Source organism: Onthophagus taurus, chromosome 3 (assembly GCF_036711975.1).
Source record: "Onthophagus taurus isolate NC chromosome 3, IU_Otau_3.0, whole genome shotgun sequence".
In the NCBI taxonomy this organism is placed as follows: Eukaryota; Metazoa; Arthropoda; class Insecta; order Coleoptera; family Scarabaeidae; genus Onthophagus; species Onthophagus taurus.
Genome location: NC_091968.1, coordinates 5,557,761 through 5,570,397, shown reverse-complemented (window position 1 = coordinate 5,570,397; position 12,637 = coordinate 5,557,761). Strand labels below are relative to the sequence as shown.

General features: G+C 31.9%; 1 long non-coding RNA gene across 1 annotated transcript; it reads right to left on the bottom strand.

Annotated features, from left to right (window-relative positions):
* Positions 1 to 3,286: 3,286 nt before the first annotated feature.
* Positions 3,287 to 4,053, bottom strand: LOC139429543 (uncharacterized). The gene is made up of 2 exons (XR_011640096.1): positions 3,809 to 4,053; positions 3,287 to 3,657 (listed from the first exon to the last, which is right to left on the bottom strand). It is a non-coding gene; the product is annotated as an uncharacterized lncRNA (long non-coding RNA).
* Between the last annotated feature and the right edge of the window lie 8,584 nt (positions 4,054 to 12,637).

The following is a 12,637-nucleotide window of genomic DNA, read 5'->3' as shown; positions in this document are numbered from 1 at the left end:
TTTGTAGTTATAATTTACAGGAAACTGTAAATTTAATTTCTTTGACAACACTAAAAAAAAGTTTATTTTTGCTTTATTCTAAAACAATAAGAAATACAACAATAAAACAACACAAAAACAAAATACATATCCTATTACTTCTAATTAAACCAGAAAAATGTAAATTTTGCCTGACAACTAAATATTGGGACATTGCACGATTTGTATTTCTAATATGGAGTACCTAATATCGCCCTTAGATTTTATAACCGCTTGCATTCGGTTGGGTATTGAATTCACTAAGGTTCTACATTGTTCAGGAGTAAATCCATCCCAAATTTGTTTTATTTTGGCTTTAAGTTCTGGCAATGTCCGTTGTGGGTTGTTCCTCAAAGTTTGTTTCATTTTGTGCCACACTGTTTCAATTACATTCAGATCTGGACTGTTGGTAGGCCAATACAGAACATTAATATTTTGATCGCCAACCACTTTTTTGTAGTTTTGGCCGTATGACAAGCCGCTTCATCCTGCTGAAATATGTAATTTTCGCCAACATTTAACTGCACGATACTTGGTAGTATGCTGTTTTGTAGTATTTGTTGATATTTTGCGGCGTTCACGGTGCCATCAATAAATTCAAAGCATCCTTATCCTGAAGCTGTCATACAGCCCCAAATGATTACTCCCTTCGGAAATTTTACACAACGTTTTAAACAATCTTTATGAAATGCCTAATGTTTATTGCAAATTTCGATTCATTGCTGAATATTATCCGGGAAAAGTCTTCTGCTGACCAAGATAGTTTAGTTTTTGCCAAAATGAGCCTGGCTTTCTGTTGTTTTTCTGTTAACACTGGTTTTTCTTTTGCCTATAAAACAACAATTTTCTAATAAAAGCTACATTTTTTAATTATTGCTTGTAAGTAAAACTTTAATCCACTTTTAAGAATCCATTTGCGACAGCATTCCCTTGATATATTTAATCCACTTTCATTTTTCCATTCCGCGGTAACGTGTCTTAAAATATTTCTTCGTCCTTTTTTGCAGATTTTTACAAGTATTCTTTTATTTCTATCAGAAACTAACTTTGGACGACCTGAACTGTTACCCTTTTTTTCTAAAATTTGCCCAGTTTCTCCATAATGTTTAATTACTTTCCACGCTGTGCTTTTAGGAATATTAAGTTCGTCTGCTTTTTCACGTATTGTTTTATTGTGGCAATAATTTTTAATCAGTAATTCACGGATTTTGACTCTGTACAGATACCACGCACCATTTTAATTGATAAATACAGATTTACTCAACAGCAACAATGTTACAAGCTTTAGAACAAACCGGCAATTTAACATTTCATTTTACGTTATTTCCACAGTTTACTTATCTTAATTTGTTCCATTTTTATGGAAGTTACTTTGCATTGTCCCAATATTAAGTTGTCAGGTAAAATATAAATTTTTCTAGTTTAATTAGAAGCAAAAGGGTATGTATTTTGTTTTTTGTGTTGTTCATTAGACAAAATTGTTGTTAATTATATAATCAAATGATATTAATCTGAAAAAATTATTAAAAGAAATTAAACTGTTTAATTAATGTTAATTATATACACATTTTATTTTGTCGCAATATATAGTTGTTAGGGCTCGTAGACCTGTCAAACCCTATATTTTTGTAATCAGAAAACAATAATGACTTTAATAAGCGAATAATCAGTGGTTATTTCTATTAAAAAAACGAAAATTTTCATGATATCTCAAAATCTAAAATCGAAAATTTATTTTTGACTACGTCAAGAAATTCTCTGTTAAAAAGTGTCCAGATAATGTAATAATAATAACAAACAAGTTTATTGTTCCCAAAAATCAATATACATATTATTGAAAGAACAAAAATTAATTATACAGGTTGATTCAAAAAACCGCTGACAGACTTATAGGGCAGGTAATACATCAAAAAATAAAATAAAAAGTCTTAATATATATGTGGTCGCAAATGCCTCCTTAACGAGATATAGCGATTGATCAAAGTTTTATAAGAGACCAATTGATACATAATTGATCACTTTAGACGAAAATACAGCCCGTTTGACAAAATTAGCAATGGCGTAGGCAATATTTTTAAAAAAGGGCTTTTTATTGCAGATAATGTTTAATTTTAAAGAAACTTTGACCCACTATATCTCGTTAAGGAGGCATTTGCGACTCGATGTATATTAAGACTATTCATCTTAATTGTTCATGTATTATCTACTCTAGAAGTCTGTCAGCGGTTTTTTGAATCACCCTGTATAAATTTATGAACAAAAGATGATGTTCGATAGTCTCCTATCGTTCTTCCACAATCACCCCCTTAAAAATAATAAACATAAACAGAGACAAAACAGAAAAGAACACGAAAAGGAAAAAGAAGAGATAAGAAAACATGAACAAGAGAGAATTTATGCGCAAATACGGCAGATACGGCAGAGCTGAGGTATTAACACCATCAGTAACTCTGAAAGGTGCATTGAGCCGAAAACAAGGCTGCCCTATATTGACGTTTAAGTGTTGCAACGTCCGTACTGTATGTCGTAGTTATAATACTCCACCTATAATAATAACCAAGATAATTGCACTTGTTGGTTTTACGACATTTTCAATTTTGGCCTCTAGGGGAAAAACAAAAGACGATAGCGCTTTGAGGTTTTCGGCATTAGCAGTTTCTCGAAAAACGAGATCATGACATGTAAGGTAATCTTTTTCTAACTCTTATAGTTTCCGAGTTAGCCTACTCGGACATCGAATTTGAACCACCCTGTATAGAAAGTACATAACCATTTCTTTCTGTATAGAGATCTTGAATAAAGTGATCAGTTCTCGTCAATATATAACCAAATAAATTAATTTAAAACACAAGCAATCTGGTCCTAAACGTGTATTTCTTATAAAGATTCTTGTGATTCCTAGAACTTGATTCTAAGAGAAATAAGTAACGGAAATGTTAAATTTAAATCGTTTAATTACTTAATCTGTTTGTAACAGAAGTGAAACATTTAACATTTTCACTTTATTTTTCGTTTATAAAGAAACCGTAGTCGTACTCATTAAAATTTTCTTCTCCTTCGACTTTCGGATTACTTAGGTCCTCGTTAATTTTTAAAACGTAATTCCGCGAACTCGAAAAACGCAAACTTTGTATTCGTTCTCCATCTATTTATGAAAGTTTAATTAAATGCTCGCCGAAGGGAAACGTTTGCGGGCCATTTGAATTACAAACGGTTTCTAAATGCGACAAGTTACAGCACAATTTGCTAAAGTTTACTCTAAGCTAAATATTTTTACGACATCAAAATTTATTAATGAATTACAATCTCATTTACAGTATAATACAAAAACTTTGTGTACAAACCCCTCTTAATCCGTCAAAATCTATTAGAATCCCACTCGTGGGAATTTGGAGCTTTCGGTAAGTGTTGCCATTGTGGGGGAGAGAATCCTTTGGTCGGATTACCGACGGAATTCGGGGGGATATCAGTCTCAATTACCGTCAAAGAACGTCGAAACCGTCGGTCGGCGTTTCGTAACGGAGACGACGGAGTGCATATTAATCCTAAGGGATAACTGGTAAGTACCTCTAAGACTGGTCAGAACCGCCTCCTTCGATTCTGAAGGATTCAGGTATCCCAAGGAGTATCGTTGAAGAACTAGAATAATCCCAGGAAATTGAGTGACGTTTTAATAAAACAAAATAATATTCTTTACATAAATAGTTAACTTGTTTAAATTAATAACTAGTTTGCGGTCTTGTTTATAGTTTCAAAGCATAACTACTCTATCTACATATTGAAGCGTTACCTCGACTCACAGGAAGTTAAGTAATTTCATGAATAATTAATCTCTAACCCATTACGTCAAAATATTCAAACGTAATTTCAAATTTTGGTGGCAAAAATAATATTTCTTAAATACTTTTCGTTTGTGTATATGTAATACACCAGTAAACATCGGACCATAAACTACAACATATCTCCAGTTGTGATATTAATAGCGGTTGGTTTAGCGCGTCGCGACGCCGGCGCCAAATGGAAATGAGGTTTATCAGCGACGTACGTCATTTGACGTCGATAATACAACTTCAAACTCTCCCACTCCCGAAGCTCGCATAATTGCAAGTTGAAATTTACACCTGCGGCACCCATTCGACCTAGATGTATCAGTTCCTAAAATTAATCAGCTAAAAATGAAAAGTTTCATGGATCACTTTTGTTTCTTGCTATATCATAAATTATTTATAGTGATACAATAAAGTTTACATACACCCCAGGAAATTATAATATATATAACATATGCAGGGTGTATCTGAATGACGTTTTGACCCTATTTGTACTTTCAACCTACCCTTCTAAACTACTAAACGTAACCACCCCCGTTCAATTTATGCCTAGATTTTTTTTATGATGATGAAAAATACATTGGAAAATTTCAGTTCGATAGATAAAACTATTCTAAAATTTTTTTGTCTCTATGATGTTCTTCTAAAATTTAATAATTTAAAATTTAATTTATAAAATAATGAGATTAATAGTTACGGAAGCTATCCGTACAGAGCACAGAGTATATCTAGAACTTCAAATTAAAAGCACGAATGGACAGCATTAAGGCCCACTACTACCACTCATAGTTAAAGTATCTGATAGCGTTATCTATCGGATAGCTTAAAAATTGGTTACTACCACTGCATTTATCCTATAGATACCGCTATCCAAGGGATAACTTTTAAAAGATCTGTAACCCGTGGATTGGGTGTCGGATAAGTTGCTATCTAAGGGATAACTGCGGAAACCTAACCTCAAATAGAATTTATACTGACATATAAAATTCGAGCGTTTTACTATTTCGGTTAAAATAAGAAAAGTAATATAAATTTAAATAAAAAGCTATTAATAATTAACATTAGATAAAATAATCATGGATAATTTCTTCGACATTTGAGATGAACAACAAATTTTTGAAGAAATTAATGAATTATTTCCTATAAGAAGCAAAAGGATAATAAGGAGTAGACTTGACCATTTAAATATTCATTCAGATGTTGAGATTTATGTCGAGATTTCGTCTCTCGAAAAAATTTTTCATCACCTTTTGAATCAAATAGAAGTTGTAATATAACCTCCATCCATGACGTAAGTAATTTGTTGATTGCTATTATTTAATGTAAAATTCATCAAAATTTTAGTAATAATGCTGTACCTCCTTCAAACCGTTTGTTGCTGACTCTTCAATTTTATGCAATAGGTAACATGTTGCTATCCATAGCAGATTTTGCAGGAGTGAGTGTACAGGGTGTCCAAATTTCGAAGGGTTTGCAGGGTATCTCAGTTATTATGAAAGATAGAAAGTTGCGGCTTTCGCGAATCTGAGCTACTTTTTTGTGAAACTTACAATGGCGCAAACCAAATTTTCATAGCCCTCTTCGTTTTTGATATACCCTGTATATTTAAAATTTGCGATTTTCAGACACCTCCTGTATCTCGGCTATCCGGAAATGTAAAAACGGGTTCTAATAGATTTTTTCACGTAGAATCCAATGCTGCACGTAGAATTTTTCTAGTCATCACGGTTTTTGAGTTATAAAGAGTTAAGTATTTTAGAAGTTGAGTATTTAGTATTTGAGTTGTGTTTATAACTCAAAAACCGTGATGACTAGAAAAATTCTACGTGCACCATTGGATTCCACGTGAAAAAATCTATTAGAACCCGTTTTTACTTTTTTACTAAGTTTTCGGATAGCCGAGATACAGGAGGTGTCTGAAAATCGTAAATTTCAAACACTCCCTGTATATCAAAAACGAAGAGGGCTATGAAAATTTGGTTTGCGCCATTGTAAGTTTCACAAAAAAGTAGCTCAGGTTCGCGAAAGCCGCAACTTTCTATCTTTCATAATAACTGAGATACCCTGCAAATCCCATCGAAATTTGGACACCCTGTACAATTGGCATCTTCAGTCGTTCATCATGTTAGTTGTGCCATTATTGTTTACCATCACATTTTAACATACAATAATACGAGATATATACACTTTTTGCTTTCCTTGCCATGTAACTGCATCATTTTTTTTGTTTTCTATTACGTTTTTATGTTTGATAATAAATTCAAGAAGATGTTCGCATTTTTCTTTGATGAAATTGGTGGTTCGTCGCCTTTTCTCAGTCTCCATTTCCAAATTTTAAATCGTCAAAATACCTAATAGTACATAATAGACCAAAAAATCCCTAGATTCTTTCGTTATCTCAAGGATTTCTTAACTATGAGATAAATGGAGGTGGTAGTAGTACGCACGACCCTGTTATCTACGAGATAAATTGTATCTTATAGATAGCTTAACTGACAGATAGCATTGGTTTGGTAGTAACGGGCTTAAGAAAGGCGGGTTTGTTTAATAAAAGCAAATTTCAGTACCGGGGCACCTTAAAAATCTAAACCGGTTGAATGCGCACTTTGTCGGTGTTGGTATATCGGGGTATGATGCTGATCTTTACAATTATTATCTTAATAATACACTATAGGTATAGCCAGGTTTATGAAATTGCTGAAATTGGTGAAGCCAATGTTGAGAAAACTATTAACGCAATAAACAGTTATGCTATGGGCTATGACAGCTTAAATATAAAAATTTTCAAATTATGACCGACAATCTGGTTTTCCCCTGGTTTCAGTTGCGCGACCGCGCTGGTTGACGTTGTGGATGACATTGTGAGAGCGATGGATAGCGATAAAATTACCGTTCTTTGTCTGCTTGATCACTCGAAGGCCTTCGACACTTTGAACCATAAAATCTTGCTGTCCAAACTGCACCATATAGGGTTAAAGTGGAAAGCAGTTAATTTATCGGGGAGTTTTTTGGATAATAGGGTGCAGCGTGTGAGTGTGGATGGTCGGGTGTCGGAGGAAATGACGGTATCGACGGGTGTCCCACAGGGATCGGTTCTCTCCCCGCTCCTTTTCTCAATATACACTAGCGATTTTCACAAGCATGTATCTTTTTGCAATATGCACCAATAGGTCGATAACACGCTTTTTTTAGGCGGATAAGTGCTGACCTGGAAAATCTTGTGGATGTGTCTCGTCGTCATAACTTATTAATTAACTCAGCAAAAACAGATGTTATTGTTTTTGGTCCGAAAAAACTTAGGGAAAGAATTAAATCTAAACTTGACATACGCACAGAAACCTATCAATTTAACAAAACAAAATTTGAATAATTATTGATGAGAATCTAACTTTCAATGAGTATATTAATAAAAAGATCTACGACTGCTTGGATAAGTCATCATTACCGCACTCATTTGAGGTGATTTGAGTTACGTAATGAAGTTCATTATCGCACTGGTTTCATTACGTAACGCATTTTTAACCTAATCAGAACAGACTTAATTTATTGAAACGAGCAATAATACAAAAGAAAAAGTGCTATCTACTTACAGAGAAACAATATTATTTATTATAAACATTAATTGTTATGTTTTTACATTTCGAAACACTTATTCCAGATGAGTAAACATGTTGTTGAAACTGACAATTCAAAATTGTTAACAATCATTTAAAAATATTTTTATAAATGTCAAATAGACTATTTTAAAGAAATTGATTTTTTAGTAATTTTTAGCAGTCGTAGATAAAATGCTGTATATCACACATGGGCTAGAGCATAATTACAATACTCGTGTGATTACATTCTCCACACTCATACAGTAATTATGTTTCTAACCCACTTGTAATATAAATAACTATTATAACGCGCGTCATTTTCTAACCGGTAGCAGCAAACGTTTACTTCGTGAGAGCCTGCTGTTATCGGTTTTTAACTATGGGGACATGCTGTACTCCTCTTTTCTATCTAAACGTATAACTCAAAAAATACAAAAAGTACAAAATGCATGTCTGCGACTAATTTTTGGTATAAGGCGACGAGAGCACATTAGTCACAAGTTGATTGAAGTGAGCTGGTTAAATATTATTTCAATATTATAACGACAGGTCGACCACACCTTCGCCTGAAGATACGGTACAGGACGAACGTGCACACCCTCAGTATTAGATTTAAGGGAACTCTCACACCACCCATTCACAAACGTAAATTTTTTTAAAAATGCTACACTTACCAAATTTTTCAACTGGTTAACGAGATTTCTGGATCTGTAGGACTGTGCACGTCCGTCACAACACTTAAACACTTCTTTTCGTGTTCTTTTCTGTTTTGTCTATGTTTATGTTTATTATTTTTAAGGGAGTGATTGTGGAAGAACGATAGGAGACTATCGAACATCACCTTTTGTTCATAAATTTATATAATATGTAATTTTTGTACTTTCACGAATGTGTATACTGATTTTTGTGAACAATAAACTTGTTTATTATTATTATAATTATATTGATGAGAACAGATCACTTTATTCAAGATCTCTATACAGAAAGAAATGGTTATGTACTTTCTGTACATAACTTTTTCAGTGCTTTCTGCTCAAGGACTACAGAGAGTTCTCAATATCCCCAATGAGCTGCTGAAGTATGTAACAGCGAGGAACCCAACTTCAAACGTTTCTTTATAACTTCAAAAAGTTTCGTTTCTTAATTCGTAACAATTTTGGAGAAAACTATTTTCTTTATCTGCATCGTCAACAAATGTCAAATTAAATCGACGATTTTGAAAATGGATTTAAAATAAAGTAGCCTCGCTAAAAACTTATAACTTGGTATAACACAACCTCAAACGCTCCTTTATAACCTCAAAAAGTTTCGTTTCTTAATTCGTAACAATTTTGGAGAAAATTGTTTTCTTTATCTGCATCGTCAACAAATGTCAAATTAAATTGACGATTTTGAAAATGGATTTAAAATAAAGTAGCCACGCTAAAAACTTATAATTTGATATAACACAACCTCAAACGCTTCTTTATAACCTCAAAAAGTTTCGTTTTTTAATTCGTAACAATTTTGGAGAAAACTATTTTCTTTATCTGCATCGTCAACAAATATCAAATTAAACCGACGATTTTGAAAATGGATTTAAAATAAAGTAGCCACCCTGGAAACTCATAATTTGGTACAACACAACTTCAAACGTTCCTTTATAACCTTAAAAAGTTTCGTTTCTTAATTCGTAACAATTTTGGAGAAAACTATTTTCTTTATTTGCATTGTCAACAAATGTCAAATTAAATCGACGATTTTGAAAATGGATTTAAAATAAAGTAGCCACCCCGAAAACTTATAATTTGGTATAACACAACCTCAAACGCTCCTTTATAACCTCAAAAAGTTTTGTTTCTTAATTCGTAACAATTTTGAAAAAAACTATTTTCTTTATCTGCATCGTTAACAAATATCAAATTAAATCGACGATTTTGAAAATGGGTTTAAAATAAAGTAGCTACCCTGGAAACTTATAATTTGGTATAACACAACCTCAAACGTTCTTTTATAACCTCAAAAAGTTTCGTTTCATAATTCGTAACAATTTTGGAGAAAACTATTTTCTTTATATGCATCGTCAACAAATGTCAAATTAAATCGACGATTTTGAAAATGGATTTAAAATAAAGTAGGCACCCTAAAAACTTATAATTGGGTATAACACCACCTCAAACGCTCCTTTATAACCTCAAAAAGTTTCGTTTCTTAATTCGTAACAATTTTGGAGAAAACTATTTTCTTTATCTGCATCGTCAACAAATGTCAAATTAAATCAACGATTTTGAAAATGGATTTAAAATAAAGTAGCCACCCTGAAAACTTATAATTTGGTGTAACACAACCTCAAACGCTCCTTTATAATCTCAAAAAGTTTCGTTTCTTACTTCGTAACAATTTTGGAGAAAATTGTTTTCTTTATCTGCATCGTCAACAAATGTCAAATTAAATCGACCATTTTGAAAATGGATTTAAAATAATGTAGCCACCCTGGAAACTTATAATTTGGCATAACACAACCTCAAACGCTCCTTTATAACCTCAAAAAGTTTCGTTTCTTAATTCGTAACAATTTTGGAGAAAACTATTTTCTTTATCTGCATCGTCAACAAATGTCAAATTAAATCGACCATTTTGAAAATGGATTTAAAATAAAGTAGCCACCCTGGAAACTTATAATTTGGTATAACACAACCTCAAACGCTTCTTTATAACCTCAAAAAGTTTCGTTTCTTAATTCGTAACAATTTTGGAGAGAACTATTTTCTTTATCTGCATCGTCAACAAATGTCAAATTAAACCGACGATTTTGAAAATGGATTTAAAATAAAGTAGCCACCCTGGAAACTTATAATTTGGTATAACACAACCTCAAACGCTTCTTTATAACCTCAAAAAGTTTCGTTTCTTAATTCGTAACAATTTTGGAGAAAACTATTTTCTTTATCTGCATCGTCAACAAATGTCAAATTAAATCGACGATTTTGAAAATGGATTTAAAATAAAGTAGCCTCGCTAAAAACTTATAACTTGGTATAACACAACCTCAAACGCTCCTTTATAACCTCAAAAAGTTTCGTTTCTTAATTCGTAACAATTTTGGAGAAAACTATTTTCTTTATTTGCATCGTCAACAAATATCAAATTAAATCGACGATTTTGAAAATGGGTTTAAAATAAAGTAGCTACCCTGGAAACTTATAATTTGGTATAACACAACCTCAAACGCTTCTTTATAACCTCAAAAAGTTTCGTTTCTTAATTCGTAACAATTTTGGAGAAAACTATTTTCTTTATTTGCATCGTCAACAAATATCAAATTAAATCGACGATTTTGAAAATGGGTTTAAAATAAAGTAGCTACCCTGGAAACTTATAATTTGGTATAACACAACCTCAAACGCTCCTTTATAACCTCAAAAAATTTCGTTTCTTAATTCGTAACAATTTTGGAGAAAATTGTTTTCTTTATCTGCATCGTCAACAAATGTCAAATTAAATCGACCATTTTGAAAATGGATTTAAAATAAAGTAGCCACCCTGGAAACTTATAATTTGGTATAACACAACCTCAAACGCTCCTTTATAACCTCAAAAAGTTTCGTTTCTTAATTCGTAACAATTTTGGAGAGAACTATTTTCTTTATCTGCATCGTCAACAAATGTCAAATTAAACCGACGATTTTGAAAATGGATTTAAAATAAAGTAGCCACCATGGAAACTTATAATTTGGTATAACACAACCTCAAACGCTGCTTTATAACCTCAAAAAGTTACGTTTTTTAATTCGTAACAATTTTGGAGAAAACTATTTTCTTTATCTGCATCGTCAACAAATGTCAAATTAAATCGACGATTTTGAAAATGGATTTAAAATAAAGTAGGCACCCTAAAAACTTATAATTTGGTATAACACAACCTCAAACGCTGCTTTATAACCTCAAAAAGTTACGTTTTTTAATTCGTTACAATTTTGGAGAAAATTATTTTCTTTATCTGCATCGTCAACAAATGTCAAATTAAATCGACGATTTTGAAAATGGATTTAAAATAAAGTAGCCACCCTGAAAACTTATAATTTGGTATAACACAACCTCAAACGCTCCTTTATAACCTCAAAAAGTTTCATTTCTTAATTCGTAACAATTTTAGAGAAAACTATTTTCTTTATCTGCATCCTCAACAAATGTCAAATTAAACCGACGATTTTGAAAATGGATTTAAAATAAAGTAGCCACCCTGGAAACTTATAATTTGGTATAACACAACCTCAAACGCTCCTTTATAACCTCAAAAAGTTTCGTTTCTTAATTCGTAACAATTTTGGAGAAAATTATTTTCTTTATCTGCATCGTCAACAAATGTCAAATTAAATCGACCATTTTGAAAATGGATTTAAAATAAAGTAGCCACCCTGGAAACTTATAATTTGGTATAACACAACCTCAAACGCTGCTTTATAACCTCAAAAAGTTACGTTTTTTAATTCGTAACAATTTTGGAGAAAACTATTTTCTTTATCTGCATCGTCAACAAATGTCAAATTAAATCGACGATTTTGAAAATGGATTTAAAATAAAGTAGGCACCCTAAAAACTTATAATTTGGTATAACACAACCTCAAACGCTGCTTTATAACCTCAAAAAGTTACGTTTTTTAATTCGTTACAATTTTGGAGAAAATTATTTTCTTTATCTGCATCGTCAACAAATGTCAAATTAAATCGACGATTTTGAAAATGGATTTAAAATAAAGTAGCCACCCTGAAAACTTATAATTTGGTATAACACAACCTCAAACGCTCCTTTATAACCTCAAAAAGTTTCGTTTCTTAATTCGTAACAATTTTGGAGAAAATTATTTTCTTTATCTGCATCGTCAACAAATGTCAAATTAAATCGACCATTTTGAAAATGGATTTAAAATAAAGTAGCCACCCTGGAAACTTATAATTTGGTATAACACAACCTCAAACGCTGCTTTATAACCTCAAAAAGTTACGTTTTTTAATTCGTAACAATTTTGGAGAAAACTATTTTCTTTATCTGCATCGTCAACAAATGTCAAATTAAATCGACGATTTTGAAAATGGATTTAAAATAAAGTAGGCACCCTAAAAACTTATAATTTGGTATAACACAACCTCAAACGCTGCTTTATAACCTCAAAAAGTTACGTTTTTTAATTCGTTACAATTTTGGAGAAAATTATT